Source organism: Python bivittatus, unplaced genomic scaffold (genome assembly GCF_059951505.1).
Source record: "Python bivittatus isolate LINGU-HERP-01145 unplaced genomic scaffold, Pbiv_v1 ctg000700_np1212, whole genome shotgun sequence".
Lineage (NCBI taxonomy): Eukaryota > Metazoa > Chordata > Lepidosauria > Squamata > Pythonidae > Python > Python bivittatus.
Genome location: NW_028277098.1, coordinates 48,633,262 through 48,647,926, shown reverse-complemented (window position 1 = coordinate 48,647,926; position 14,665 = coordinate 48,633,262). Strand labels below are relative to the sequence as shown.

The window sequence follows — 14,665 nt, the reverse complement described above, 5'->3', positions numbered from 1 at the left end:
TGTTAGTTATTCTTTTCCTACGCCAGCTCTGAAAATGCCTGAGTAATCTGAGTGATTTTGATTGGAAGATGCTTTACTCATATTCCATTCCAATTTTTGCTATCTATGGAAAATTAGCAAATTGGCCAATTAGCCAATTGGCCAATGTAAAGGAACTGAAAGTGATTTTGTCAAACTCCTGAATTCAATCAAATCTTCCCTGTGAGACGAACTAGGGATCCAGTGTAAAATTGAACTGGGACCCTCAATAGACTTTATAAGTGATTGGATGCAGAAAGACAGGCCATGGATGGGTTCATATCGTAACTTGGTTACTAATTTAATCCATTTTGTGGATTTGCATAGTACATCAAATCACAAAATAACATGTTGGTTTGTGCAACATGTCAATCCACAAGCAGAAAAACCAAAATGAACCAAGCTCAGCATGTTTTGCAAATGCTACTGTTAGGATTTTAACTGGACTAGTTAACCACACTGTATGAACCTAGCCAAGATATCTGCCAAAACAAGCTCCTTTGAGCTTTCATTTTTCCAGGAGAGGGAGAAGATGAGCGGGTGATTTCACAGATCAAACTTTTACTTACAGGGAACGTTTCTTACAGGGAGCAATTCATAATATTGTGGGAAAGTCAAAATGGCAGTCAGAGTTATGCTATGTGTACAGTTTTACATGTGTTTCACATATTTCATGGATGTAAAAAAGGGGCAGGGCTTTTATCATGTAGTAGCATCTGCCATCTTGATTTTTTAACACCCCCCCCCCGACCCCTTATGGACCCTTAATATGTTCCTAGGGATTTAGAACCCACCTAATCAAATAATTTATAAAATCCTGCCCAGTCCCTCAAGGTAAGCTTTCCTAACCAGGAATTCTTCTATATGATCTTTGTATTCAGAAATAAGACTGAAACCTGCAGGTCAAATGAAGATAGGAAAATATTATTAACACAAAAGCAATAGCTTCAAATTTTACCAGTTGTCCAGTTCAATTATTCAGTGGCAAGGGCATACCTTTATTTCAAAATCCACTTGCTTTTGCCTGCTGCTAAATCAGAAATTCATAGAATCAAAGAGTTGGAACAAATTTTAAAGGTCCTCTAGTCCAACCCTCTGCTCAGTGCAGAAACACTACAGCATCTCTGTTGCAGTGGCTGACAGCTCAAACCGGCAGTAAGTTGCTTCTGACATCTAGTGATTCCTTAAAGTCTCAGCAATTGAATATTAAAGACTTTTGTATGCCAACATCAGCTACCCTCTACTGAGAAATTTTACAATCAAATATAACTGAATAACAAAAATGAATATTTATTCAGTAAATAGATTGTGACTGTTAAGATATTCAGGATGCAATGGGACAGTATATTCAATATTGAAACTAATCAAAAACAGTTTTGGGGAACACATTTATTCACTTGCCAATATAGTGAGCACCCATACAGAGGTGACATCTGGCTTACTTTTATTTGCCTTCCTCCCCAATTAATTTACTTTTCCTATGGATCCTGACACACTCTTGTTACAATGATTGTGCACAAGGGAAAAGGGAGGTAGATACTTGATGTCATTTGGCCTACGAGCCCAAAACACACTTATATGCATGTTGTTGTTCTTTTTTAAGCAATAAATTCAAAGCAGGGGCTGAGTACCCTTGGCACCACATTAGGTGCCGAGTCTGTATGTGAAATGGTGACATTGCTTTTCCACCTACGCAGTATGAATGGGTACTGGTGGAAAGAGTGTTTTATTCCATGAACTCTGGCAGTTATCATATAATCTGTGTATCTGTCCTTGTTCCTACCATCCAGCTGTTAGATGGATACAGATTGGCCACAGAACAGTACAGTATGTCACTGATTTAGTTACAATCTTTCTTACAAGTCAGATAGAGGTAGTGACCTTTTGTCTCAGCTCACTGATTTGGCAGAGAAGGGACTGGATGCTTTGTGTCCTCTATGTTTCTACCTTCTGTCTTAGATCACAGGGCTGATCTACAGCTATACTGACTGGAGCATATCAGCAGCAACACAAAATTCAGATGTTCATTATTCATAGAGTGAATTGTTTTCTACAAATTCTGGATATAGTTTTATGCCACCCCTTTCCCTCTTATTCCTAGTCCTCCTTAAAAAGAAATCATTTTAAAGTTGCCAAATTTGAATTGTTCTCGGTTGACTGCCATCTCAACCAAACCATTTCTATATCAACATATATGTGATAATTACTTCAAACATGCAAATTAAACATATACATTATTCTCACGACTTGCCTTTACTGTCTGCACTGATATAGCAGGAGACACAGATAGATAGATAGATAGATAGATAGATAGATAGATAGATAGATAGATAGATAGATGATATATAGATATATAGATATCACGCTCAAGTCCTGCTAGGCTGCCTCATTGGGGGAGGGGTTGCTCCTGGAAGAGATGAGCAAAGAATGCTGAGAGTGGGAGATCCTTCCTGTGAGTCCAACATTTCAAATGGAAAGTGGTTGAGGATAACCAAAATGTTGCTTCAGTTGATAATCAAGTGGTTGATTTAGTGTGTTATAAATGTGATAAATAAATAATGAATAAAGACACAGACACTTCACCAGGTTGTGTTTTAATCAGAGGAACCCATAAGTGCTTCTTTTTTAAAATCTCTCTCTCTCTCTCTCTTATCTGTCTATCTATTTATCATCCATCCATCCATCCATCCATCCTATCATCTAATGCAAAAGAGAGGCAAGATACAAGCTAGGTGACTTTTATATATATTAAGTTACAAGACCCAGAATTCCCATCAGCACAGTCAATCACCCCATGGGCTGAGAATTCTGAGAGTTCAATCCATACATTGGAAGAGACTCAATAATGGAAGGATAAAGCTATTAACAGGCTGCTATCAATCTCAGTTTTCCTTATTCAACCTTAAATGGAGGCACGAGCACATATGGGAATGAATGAATACACTACATGCAAATTAATAATTGCAAACCTTTCTCTCTTCTGGAAAAGTGTAGTGCCAACACTTGAGAGCTTGCTGCTTCCACGTATATTGAAACATTGGGAGTGTATGAAAATTGACAGCTAATACTTACGTGTGGGAATTGGGAACCAGAGTTTTGAACAGAAGAGAGCAGTTGATTTGCCAAAATTGCTCTGAAGTTATGGTGTGTCTGCAACCGCATTGTATTTACAGTGCAAAATTGTGATGATTTGTTTGGTACTTCAACAGGAGAAATTTTTGCTGCCGGGTTGACTCCTTGTCCCGATGGTCTGTGTTATCATCTCTCTTCTGCAGCTGAGCTAATTTACTTCCAGTTCAGCTGCAGGACACAAGGAACCACTCTGAATCTGCTTTTCATCTGTAAACAATGAGCTGAGTTTGGGAGGAAGGTCATTTCCCCAACTTTCCTCACCCCTGAGCTTCAGTGCTCTTACCAGATCCTGTAAGGCAAGGTTTCTCAATCTCAGCCATTTTAACATGTGTGGACTTCAACTCCCAGAATTCCCCAGCCAGCATGCTGGCTGGGGAGTTCTGGGAGTTGAAGTCCACACGTTACACTGGTTGAGATTGAGAAATATTGCTGTAAAAGTATGCTGGCTTGACAGCTCATCTCCTCTCAGCCCAGGTGAAGAGAATGAGATTGAACGATGCAGCTGCATGTAAAGCCTCAAGCTGATACCTTCTTTTTTAAAACATCTTTTCTTTCTTTCCATTTTGCACGGAGGGGATTTTTGTTGTTGCAGGAACTGTGGCAGCTCAGAGCAGGGCAGTGATTTTCACTCTTTGTTCTCGGCCCTGTGAAGTTAACAGGTTTGAAGATAATTATGGATCATTGGCAACATACTTTCATAGGATTGGGGAGTGGAAGTGAACACGGACAGATGTTGCCATGATTATGTATAATCTTTCATTTGGCCTGTTCTGATTATAATGGCCATTTATCGGCTGAAACCTATGTATTAGAGCTGTGTAGGAATGTATCTGTATGGTATTTAAGGAGCCTGGTATGTTCCCGACTTAGTAATGTTTGTTGATCTGTGCTGCATAATTGCACCTTGCCTGCAATTTTGGATAGCTTTTTAAAGGGTCTGTTTATGCCTCTGCTTGGCATTTGTTGTCATGGGGAATTTTTTTTTTTTAAACTGTGAATCATAATGACTGATTAAGCACTTCATAAGTCATGGAGAGAGAAATGGAGGATTAAGAGCAAAAGAGCAGCCACTGCAGTGCTTCCCCATAAAACAATTAAGATGCTGATGGTTCTTATTTGGATAAACAAACCAGTCTGGAAAAGGTCAGTGATGACAACTAAGGGAAATGTTGCATGTGTGCATCTGTTTTATAGGAGAAGTCCGGAAGCCTTTCACATCTGCAGTCCAAAACAGCCCTGCCATATTTAACTGGCCCTATCACAGTCAGACAGAATTGGTTTTCCTTTCCAGCACTGTTTGTGTCTATCGCTACTGTCCATATTTTTCTTCAACTTGCTGGTCTGCCTTGTTGAATCTAAGCCACAAAAGCTTTTGCTGGGAAAATCAATTGTTTTCGGGAGCGTAGAGACGGCTCCAGTGGGGGTCAAATTATAAGATAAATGTACTGGAGTGGTAAAACCAGTTTTTACCAGATATGGTGGCAGTATATAGGTCTAAGGGCAGAACTATTAATTACCTAGTAAGTACCTGTTCACACATATTCATGCTAGTCTCCCATAGTTAATGCAGAATAGGGGCCATGCAATAGAGAGGATAAGTGGGCAAGAAGCAGAAGCATCCCCAAGTGGTCAAAAAAGTCAAGGTAGAGGCTGAAACCATGTAATCAAAACTGCCATTGTGACCTTTTTGATATCCTTCCCTCCTTTCCCAAGGCACCACTGGCAGGACACAATGTATAACCTTTCTCTGGCCCCGCTACTTTCTTTGCATGTAACTTCTTCCAGGTCATTTTGCACCTGATTCATCCCCCTGGATGTAAACTGAGCATCAGGAAAAACAGATAAGGGGAGGAAGCGGAGAAGAAGAATTGCTAAATAAGAGAAAGATGTGCACCAGTTCTCTGCTGCCAATATCTGCCCACACCATAAAATAATTGCATAATACACAGAGTTGTAGAAGAAGGAACCTGAAATGTCATTTACTCCTGCTGGCAACTGATGTTTGCTGGAGTAACATGTTTGCCCTTAGGTAATTCTTACTGAGATCCATAGGTTGATAACTTATATTAGTAAACAGTACAACAAGCTGACATAATGTGAATTCTATAGCAGTTCATCATTGTACTTTCCATAAGAGAATTGTCTTCAGCACTTTCTTCATTGCATAAATATTCTCACACCCCCCCACACCTATACTAATTTCCACATATTAATTTTGTGCATGCTTTAATCTCTTAGCCACACAAGTCTTTAGATAATTAAGAGCAAAACCATATTTTTGTCTCATTAAGGGAAGAGGAAAGCAGACTGCTGGGTTTTACTCGTGGATTGACTGATGGGCAGGCCAAATTTATTTTCTTGTAGATCAGCGGGTACTTTTTCAGGATGATACTGATGTGATAAGGCTGGGGAAATGACAGCAGTACAGAACAGAAGCTGGTGAAATGTTGGTGATGCAACAAGGCTTGAAAGCACTGATATGAAATCCTGTCCATCACCAGGTAGAACATTGAAGATACCCTCAAAATTAGAGAAACAAGAAAGGCACCATTGACTGCAGGCCACTTTGATCATTCAGAACACCTAGGGTTGGTCAGTCACCACCTTGAAACAAGATATAACAAAATCTACCCACGGAGGTATAACATCCTTAAGTAAAATAATGCAGCATTGCACTCTATTAACATTAAGCCTAAAAACTAAAATTTAAAATTACCTAGGGGGAAAAAAACCCACAAAATTAATAAGTGAAGTCTAAAACTAGACCGAGCCTGTAGTGCAATAAATTAACAATTCAGAAATAAATTATACTGTAAAATTGAATAATCTAAACTATTAATAAGTAACCGTTAATTGTTCATACATACATGACCAAGGATTGATGGAGCAAATCATATTATTTTATTATTATTCATGTAGACCATTCATGCACACTGATTGTTCATGTAGACCAGAATTCAGTTGTTTGCACACATTCATAGCTGCTGTGCAAAACTTTGCTACATTATGTATAATAGGAGGAAATTAGCATAAGATTTCTCTGTTTGGCCTGGAACATGTAACAACAAAGGAAAAACTAGTCTTCTTCAGGTATCATTATAGAAAGAGGAGTGTAACCGCATGCAGAGTATGGAATCAACTGAATCATCACAAGGGCAGCTTCAACTAGCTGTGAGAACTTTAATAAATCTCCCACATAAAAGTGCTAAAGGCAAGCTCTTGTATCTGGCTCTGAAGAAAAACTTTGTTGAAATGGGGTGATCAGTGAATTGATATAATTCATTGGCTCCCACCTAGGGTAGTTAAACTGTTCTTGAATAGATTTTGGAATGAGGCTTCTCTCATTCTGGTATTCAATATCTAAGAGCTTTTCTTTATAAATCTCTCAGCCTGAGTGAATTCAAGGAGATGTGAGAAATAAAGGGAGAGGCTGCATGTTTAAAATTGCTTGGGTCCAAGAGAACTGGAATTTATCAGATAAAAGAAATGAGAAATAATGGCAGACAAGATATGAATTTTTGACAGTCCAAACATAGCCATTAGCAACAATTATTTTATCCCAGTATTGTCACATCTGTGTAAATTGGGGACACATGACACACATTCCAAACCATCCTCTTGACACTGTTTTCCTTCCCTCCCCATTTTTTGATGGATTTTCTGGCATGATGTCTGGGCTTCAATGCACTGCAGAGTCAAATACATTTCAGACTTTTTGTGCTGTGTTTTTACTAGTAAGACTGGCTTTGAAATATGCTCTGAGGATAAGCAACAGCATGAATATTACAGGCCTGCCTGCCAGTGGGGATGGGAATATGTGCCATGAGAAACAAGTATTTTGCTGTGGGAAGGAAAGGAATTAAAAGTCACGAAGAGAGCCACTGTAAGTTAATTTGGGAAACAGCTGATTGGAAGCCAAATTCTCTGCTAACTGCTATCCGGCGGGGAGAAAGAGACTTTGTGGACAAGCCATGAATAATCTTCTTTAATCTTCTTTTCTATGTTCCCATGCATATGAATGATGGTCCAAAGATATGCATGACTAAAGAACTAATTATCTCACAGCATTCCTTTGCAGAAATGGAGGTTGTGATAGAACAGAGAAGGTAAACAGTGTCCGCCATCCAGTCATGTGATCTCCCAGACATATGAATGATACTTGTGGTGATAACTGCGGTTGGCAAAGAACTGGAGAAAAAACAAGGCATTTCATACACTCCATCTCTCAAAAGAGAGGGTGAGTAGAAACGAACTAAGGAAATGGCAAGTAGTTAGTGCTATTGGAATTGAACTCAGTGTGTGTAGGGGTATGTGGGACTGACCTTGAGAGACAGGGGGAAAAGCCACTTTAAAATACATAGGACATGCTGGCATGCACCTCCACTCCACGTATTGCCTCATTGTTTCATATCCTGAATGTCTGTAGTTGTGCTCATGCCATGGAGGGAGGGGTCAGGGTCCCCTCCCTCATCTTTTTAGTGCAATTGCAAGGCGTGTGCATGACATACATTTCCAGTCCCAGTGGAGTGTTATGATCAAAAGTCTATGCACTCTCCTATTTCATATAGTTAATTGTGGTACAAATTCACATGTTTTATGCAGGCAATTCTGCACAATCTTAGGCTTTAGCACTCATATACCTAACTTTCCCAACCTTGTGCTCTCCAGATGTTTTGTACTACAGCTCTCATCACCCTAGCTAAGGGGGCCATACTGTCTGGAAATGTTGGGGTAGCTTATCATATACATTAAATATATGATTTAATTACAAATTTAATAGTAATTTGTTCATGAGCTATCCACTGTATAAAATGCATATATTACCATTTCTCTATTTGAAGTCTTTGGAGCATTTTTTAAAGAAAATCCCATAATAATCATACACTGAAACAGACTAGAACCTAGCTATGAGACTTACCATTTTGATGCCACTGTTCAACTTCAGCGAGATGGAAAATAAAATAAATCCTGCAGTTTCAGTGGCCTAAAATAAATTGGATTTCTTACTTGCAGTGATCCAAGGGATTGTACATAGCCTTGCTGAAGAATTTGTTTTAAAGAATAATTTTATATTACCAATATCTTGTAAGTTCTTTTGTTCTTCATGTTTATTTGCATGTTTATTCTTAAACACTGCTTTCAACGCTACATACCACAAGATGCTCGCAAGAGTCTGATATTGATAGAATATATGTTGGATAACACAAACTTTATTTTACCAGGGTAAATATATAACAGGTGGAAGAAATACAATTTAAGATGGAGCAATAAATAGAACTCTAATTTTGTTCAACATCAGAATATTTCTTGGCTCCTCTGTTTGGAATAGTCCTATTCTGTAAAATGCAGAGATTTCTACTGCTATTTGTATATATCCAAAATCATAGTTCCAATTCTATTTATTCATAACTGAAGTTAAGCCCTACTGAATACTGTAGACTAGGATTTGGTTACTAAAAATTGAATGTTCACCAAAATGGGCCTCTTGCAGTCCTTATTTCTTCAGCAAGATTCTCCTATGGTTGGTATGGTGCCATCCATGAAAATTGCAACCAGAGCAACATGAATCTGGGCAGGAAGACTGTGACATTCCATTGTAACAAGAGCTTTTAGAAAGCAGTGTGCAAATCAGTGAATCCCTAGCTTCTCTTCTCTCTAGAACTATCCTTGTGTCACATTGCCTGAACAGGTGCTAGAATTCTACCGGGCCCAATGAATTCATTATAGTGTCATCACTTTGATTTCTATTTTGTACTTCTGGAAAGGATTCTCCCTTTCTGGTTGAGGAAAAAATTGTCAAAATGCCCTCACCAAGCAGGGATGTGCCAAGAAGTTTGAGTAATGTATTATAAACGAACTGTAATGGAACTGGAAGGTTGGGTTACTGATTGTGAGAGGCTGAAATCGCCGCTATGTGAATCAGTGGCTCATATTCTTTTAAGTTTTCCCTTTTATGAACATGCTAGACACTGAAATTTAGCTGTGCTGATTAAAGGGTTTAAAGGGCTATCCTCTGAATTTTACCTTCACTTATTGCTGAATGATACAGCACCTACTACTTTGGCACAAATTGCAAGGTTTTGCTCTGAAACCATAGAAAAGCATAAGTGTTTTACGGATTAAAAAAAAAAACTAGCAGGCTTAACAAGGCTAAATTCTACATTCCATTCCATTCCAATATTCCATGCCATAAAGTGATTTACTTTCTCCACTCCATTTTTCTTATTTTTATGTGGATCTAATTAAGGACTGTAAAGCAGTAAATAATGTAGAGATGTTTTATAGATAATACATTTTATAGGTTTGGTTATCTAGATCAGCTCAACAGGTTTTATAGGTTTTGAGTCTATTGTTTATACTATTTTAAATTTACCTAGTTATTCACTTATCTATATGGATATTTTTCTGTCTTTTCTTTTCTTTTTTCTTTTCTTTCACTAGTCACTGATCATAATACAGTTCTGGTCTATTCTGTGGTGGCTATGTAAGCATGAATTATGTCATTCTCAGTTTCACCCCTATATTTTGAATCCTAAGACTATAGCAAACCCATTGAAATATTTTGTTGCAAATCCAGATTGTTTTCCATAAATGGTGCTGTCATTTCCTGTTTTGTCTTAGTTCCATCCCCCTCCCCATTAATGCCAATTATGGGTTATGGCTGCATCCCCAAAAACCTAGCAGGGTTATCTAATAATGTGTGGAGACAGAAAACTAAGAGAACATTTTATAAACAGTCAAGTAATTCCAGAAGGTATTTGAAAACAGAAATTGGCATGTATGTACCTTCATTGGCTAGTAATTAATGAAATGAGTCTTTTTGTAAAAAATATAATATGTAAGAAGATAGCTTTACAATCATTAACAGCCTTTGAAAATTTTATGTTAGAGCCTTCAGAGTTCTCTAAAGATCCAATATCCAGAATATATTAAATGTGATCTATAAATAAATATAAATAAATAAATATATTATAGCCCTTTAGAAGTTGTTGGGGTGAGATCAACATCTCTCAAAGAATCATGGGAATCAGATTTGAGAATCCATATCTCAGGCGCACAATGGGCTACACTTCAGAAGAACTGCACCTTATGATTTTATGAGCAAAGATCAGAAAAAAAACACTTAAAAGTGATTAATAATATTATATCCCCATACAAATTGCTAAAATTACTGGGAGAGTCCCATGAAAATGTTGGAAGTGTGGTGAAGCAAAAGGCACTTATATGCAAGTATGGTGGTCCTGCGAGGTTGTACAAAGATTCTGGTGAGAAGTGATTAGAACAGTGTTGTCCAAACTTGGCCACTTTAAGATGAGTGGACTTCAACTCCCAGAATTCCCCAGCCAGCCATGCTCTGGGAGTTGAAGTCCACTCATCTTAAAGTGGCCAAGTTTGGACAACACTGGATTAGAAAGATTAACAGCATGGATACTGGAAAATGTAGTTATGATCCCAATATATGCTTACTATCATTATTTAGTGAGACAACTCAAAGAACTGAAAACATAACTGTTCAATTCATGATGGTTGTGGTAAGGTTGGCTATAGCACAATATTGGCAAAATTCAGAGCCTCCATCATTAGATCTCTGGTATGAAAAATTCTGGAAAATTGTTGTTATAGAAAAATTGATGTATAAAAGATGGGAAGTACTGGGATATACCAGAAAAGTTACTTTTGATTCCATTTGAGAAAGAGTTAATCTTTTTGCAAAACATAACAAGCTAAATTCTTCTTTCTGTTTACTCCAATAAATACAAAAGTTGTTGTTAGAATCTTGATTTCTTAGATCTTTTTAAAATGTTTGTGTTTAAATGACTAAAGATATATATATATATATTTAAATAGTATACCCTTGCTGTTGGTAAACAAAGTTCTTGAAAGCAGAGTTTCATCTACATGGAGTATGTCTGAATAAAACGACTGCTTGTAGTACAGATTTAGATTAATCCCAGGAGTAAGCCTTTTCAGTAGTAGTCCCCTGACTTAGGAACACCTTTCCAACTGACATACACCTGGTGCTATCTTTATTGTCTTTTCTGTGCCAGATAAAGGCACTTTATTTTCCCCGGACCTTTTAATGATCTGTTAATTTTTAAAATTTTACTACTGTTTTTATTCCCTGTTATTGTTTTTACTGTATATTTTATTGTTTATTGTTACATATTTTTATAAATTATTACATATTTTATACAATATAGTAATGTATCCTTTTATTAATGCCTTTAACCTTCCATTTGAATTGTATGAATTAAAAAAAATAGTGCTGTCATTTTCTATTTTGGCCTACTAACAATGATCTCTATAGTAACACTATTAAGTATTAAACTTTTTGAAAGTAAGGTCCCGTGTTTGAATATAGAGGCTTTTTATTTTACAAAAAGTCAGTAGTACTCTTTATCCAGTTAGAAGAATTATGGCTAGAGCAACACATTTGAGTCAATAGACAGAAAAGTTCTGGTGGATTGAGAGTGTACATTATCCTTGTCAACTTAAAGTTCCTAAAAAAAAAAAAAAATCAGCAGACCTCAGATGTGCTGAAGCAGAGTAATATCAGTAATTTCACCTCATTTTAAGAATATAAGAATAATCTGGATCAAACTGTTGGTCCATCTAGTCTGTTTCCAAAGTAGCAACTCATGATGCCTATGCACAGAAGGAAAAAAAAAAGAAAACCACCAGAAGTTTACCTAATCTCCTTTGCATCTGATCACCCAGATGCGCATGAAAGCAATGACCTTTTTTCCCCCACTGGAGCTACTTATTTGTACTGAAAGAACAAGAGCCCGACCAGAAAGCACTGCCAGCCTTTTCTGTATGCAGTTGCCTATGCAAACATCAATCTCATTCTTGGAGGATCACTGGGGGAATGTGAAGTCCATCTGAGGTCATTGTATTGTTTCAGTGAGATCTTTATTGCTGGCTAATTTCACAGCTATCTTATCACCTGGTGCTTTGGAATGCTGATATCTCAGTTGTTGGCAAGCTAGCATACACTGTTTGCTTATAAGGACAAATCAGCTTTACCTTATCAACATTTCTGAAACAACTAATAGGTTTTAGAAGAGTCTATCTTATTCCTTCAGTACTTTTAATTAAATAATCTACAAACGGTATCATCATAATCCATACAGGGATTGAAGCTAAATCTTCTCCATGCTCAGTGTAGATAAATTAAACAACACCAGGTATGTGATGCCAATTTGATAAAGGAACAGCCAATGATCGTGTCATTCAAATAATTAGGACTTAAACAATTTTACTGTTACAAGAACTGCTCTGCTTGTATATATTTTGAGATCTCAAAATGGCAGGCCACCAAAAGCAAGATTGTTTAGTTATATTTATTTATTTATATTTCAAATTTGTCACTGCCGATCTCACTGTAGAGCGACTGTAATAGGTTTATTATTATTTAGGCAGATTATGAGGTAGAATCCTAGGATGAATTTGTCATCTTCTGGATTCATTGACCATAATGGAGATTTTGCACTGTGTGACCAAATGCAAGCAAGTGCAACATTTATGTTCTACTGATTTTAAAGTGATATTTCCTCCAGCTGCTAGATAGTGTTTACTGAGTCTCTTGCTTTGTACACACCTTAAATTAATCTGTAGCTCTGTTAGTGTAAAGACTGCCATGTCCCACTTTATATCTGAAATTACTGTGATTGTGTAATCAGAATTTGTTATATAAAACTTTCAAACTATGTCAAAACTCACTTTTTTTATTACATGTCAAGAGTCTTTATCAGCATACCAGTAATAGATCCCAACTGGTTCATGGTGTGAACTAGAGCTTGCCACCCCATGAGTTACTGTTTCGGATCACCCTGAAATAAATTGTGTAGGAAAATGCATACTATAGTGTTTGAAATGTAGAAAGTTTATCTAGAAGGTGAAGATTGGGTGGGAGTGCGTGGAATTGCATTTTAGTATAGAGAAGCAAGGAGCCAGCTCTTGTTGCAACTGCCTCTAAAGTTTTAACATACCCCCTTCCTTGAATTAAAAGGACTAAAAACATTGGTGCCCCTTGAGAAAGCCTTAAAAATGCACTTCTGTGAGCAGGCATTTCATGGATGTCTCAGTTGTTTCAACTGATTTTAAATGTTTGAGTTTGCAAACCAGATGACTGATAGAACAGAAATGTGATGAATCAACCTCAGCATTGCTAGTTCTTTCTATTTATTTATTTGGAAGCCCGAGGGCATTTTAAAATATTGCCTCGCTCTCCTGGTGTAGGTTTTCTGGACAGTAAAAGCTAGAATGTGCTAGTGCTATTGTGTACTTGGACTGGGCAGAGGTTAGACCCCTCCCTGATCTCCCACCACAATATCCTTGCCTTCAGCCTTTTGCCAGATAGTTGCCTATTGACTAGAATTTGGAATGCACTTAACTTGGCAAAAGCTGGTTCTGTGAACAGCTTCTCTGACATTAATGTGGAAGGCTCTATAAATAGTCCTAGAGATGTGATGTGAAATGGCAGTATGCCAGAGGAAATACCCAAGGTATGTTACCCCCTGCTGCTCTGTCTGCTGGAGTTCTTCAGCTGGAAAGAACATCTCCAGTCTCATATAATGTATTAAAGTAGAAAATCAAATCTGAAGCAGGCAGCCCCCAAGTCTCAAAAGTCTCTGTTTTAATAACCTTCATGCTTTTATTCTCTGCTACAGGGACAACTGAGCTTAGAATTTTTTTTTTTTTACTAACTTTCTGGTTTGTAGGCAGGTATGCAGGAGTATCTGAAGGGGGAGAGTCAAATGGTCGCTGTGACTGCATGATCAAAGCCCGAACTCTTTTTTACATCTGTTGTGTCACATGCAAAAAAGGCTTGGGCCTTTGATCATGTGTTTACGACTACCATATTAACTATTTTAACCCCTCCCCCCATGCCCTTGAAAGTGTGGGACATGCCAAGTCACTGATCATTTAGGCATCACTCTTCAGCATTTGGCTTGTCTGTGTGTGTATGTGATGATATGTGGGAAAGTCCTTGGGAGACACTGCCAAGGGAATCGTCAGATAAGAGACAGCAGAGACAGCTATCTACAACTAGATAGTGGGTGGGGCAAGAGGCTCAAAAGGGACCCTCCCTAGTTTCTCAGGCAGTAAAAGGGATGGAGGGAGAACTGTACTTTCAGACTTGCAAGATTGCTGTCAGCCTCGTGGGGTAAACCAGTTAGGAATCACAACCAGATGAGCTAATTCTACTTTGTTGTAAAGCTACATTGACAGAATCTGGCAAGTCTGAAAGCACAATCCTCCCCCTCATCTCCTTTACAAACCAAGAAATTAGGGAGGGTCTCTTCTGAGCCTCTTGTGGGCTATGCTGTTTCTTATCTGACTGTTCCCTTGGGAGCGTCTCTTGGCCCAGTCTCCCAAGGTCTTTCCCACATACCATTACATTGTATGAGAGACACATCCATGATGCAACCATAAAAAAAACAAGCCTTTCATAAATCAAAGTGCCTCTCTGCCACTCCTTAAAGCAGTCTGACTTTTTGCAGGCTTCTGC

The 14,665-nt window shown here is 37.9% G+C and overlaps 1 protein-coding gene across 2 annotated transcripts in view; it reads left to right on the top strand.

Annotated features, from left to right (window-relative positions):
- Window positions 1-4,186: 4,186 nt before the first annotated feature.
- RAD54L (RAD54 like) overlaps window positions 4,187-14,665 on the top strand; it is a 64,218-nt gene continuing 53,739 nt past the window's right edge. Inside the window, exons 1-2 of one of the 2 annotated variants that reach the window (XM_088154423.1) lie at window positions 4,187-4,293; window positions 7,229-7,387. The gene's annotated coding sequence lies outside the window, so the exon portion shown is untranslated. Of the gene's footprint in view, window positions 4,294-7,215; window positions 7,388-14,665 lie in introns of both variants that reach the window. The other variant, XM_088154422.1, reaches the window with a different exon arrangement.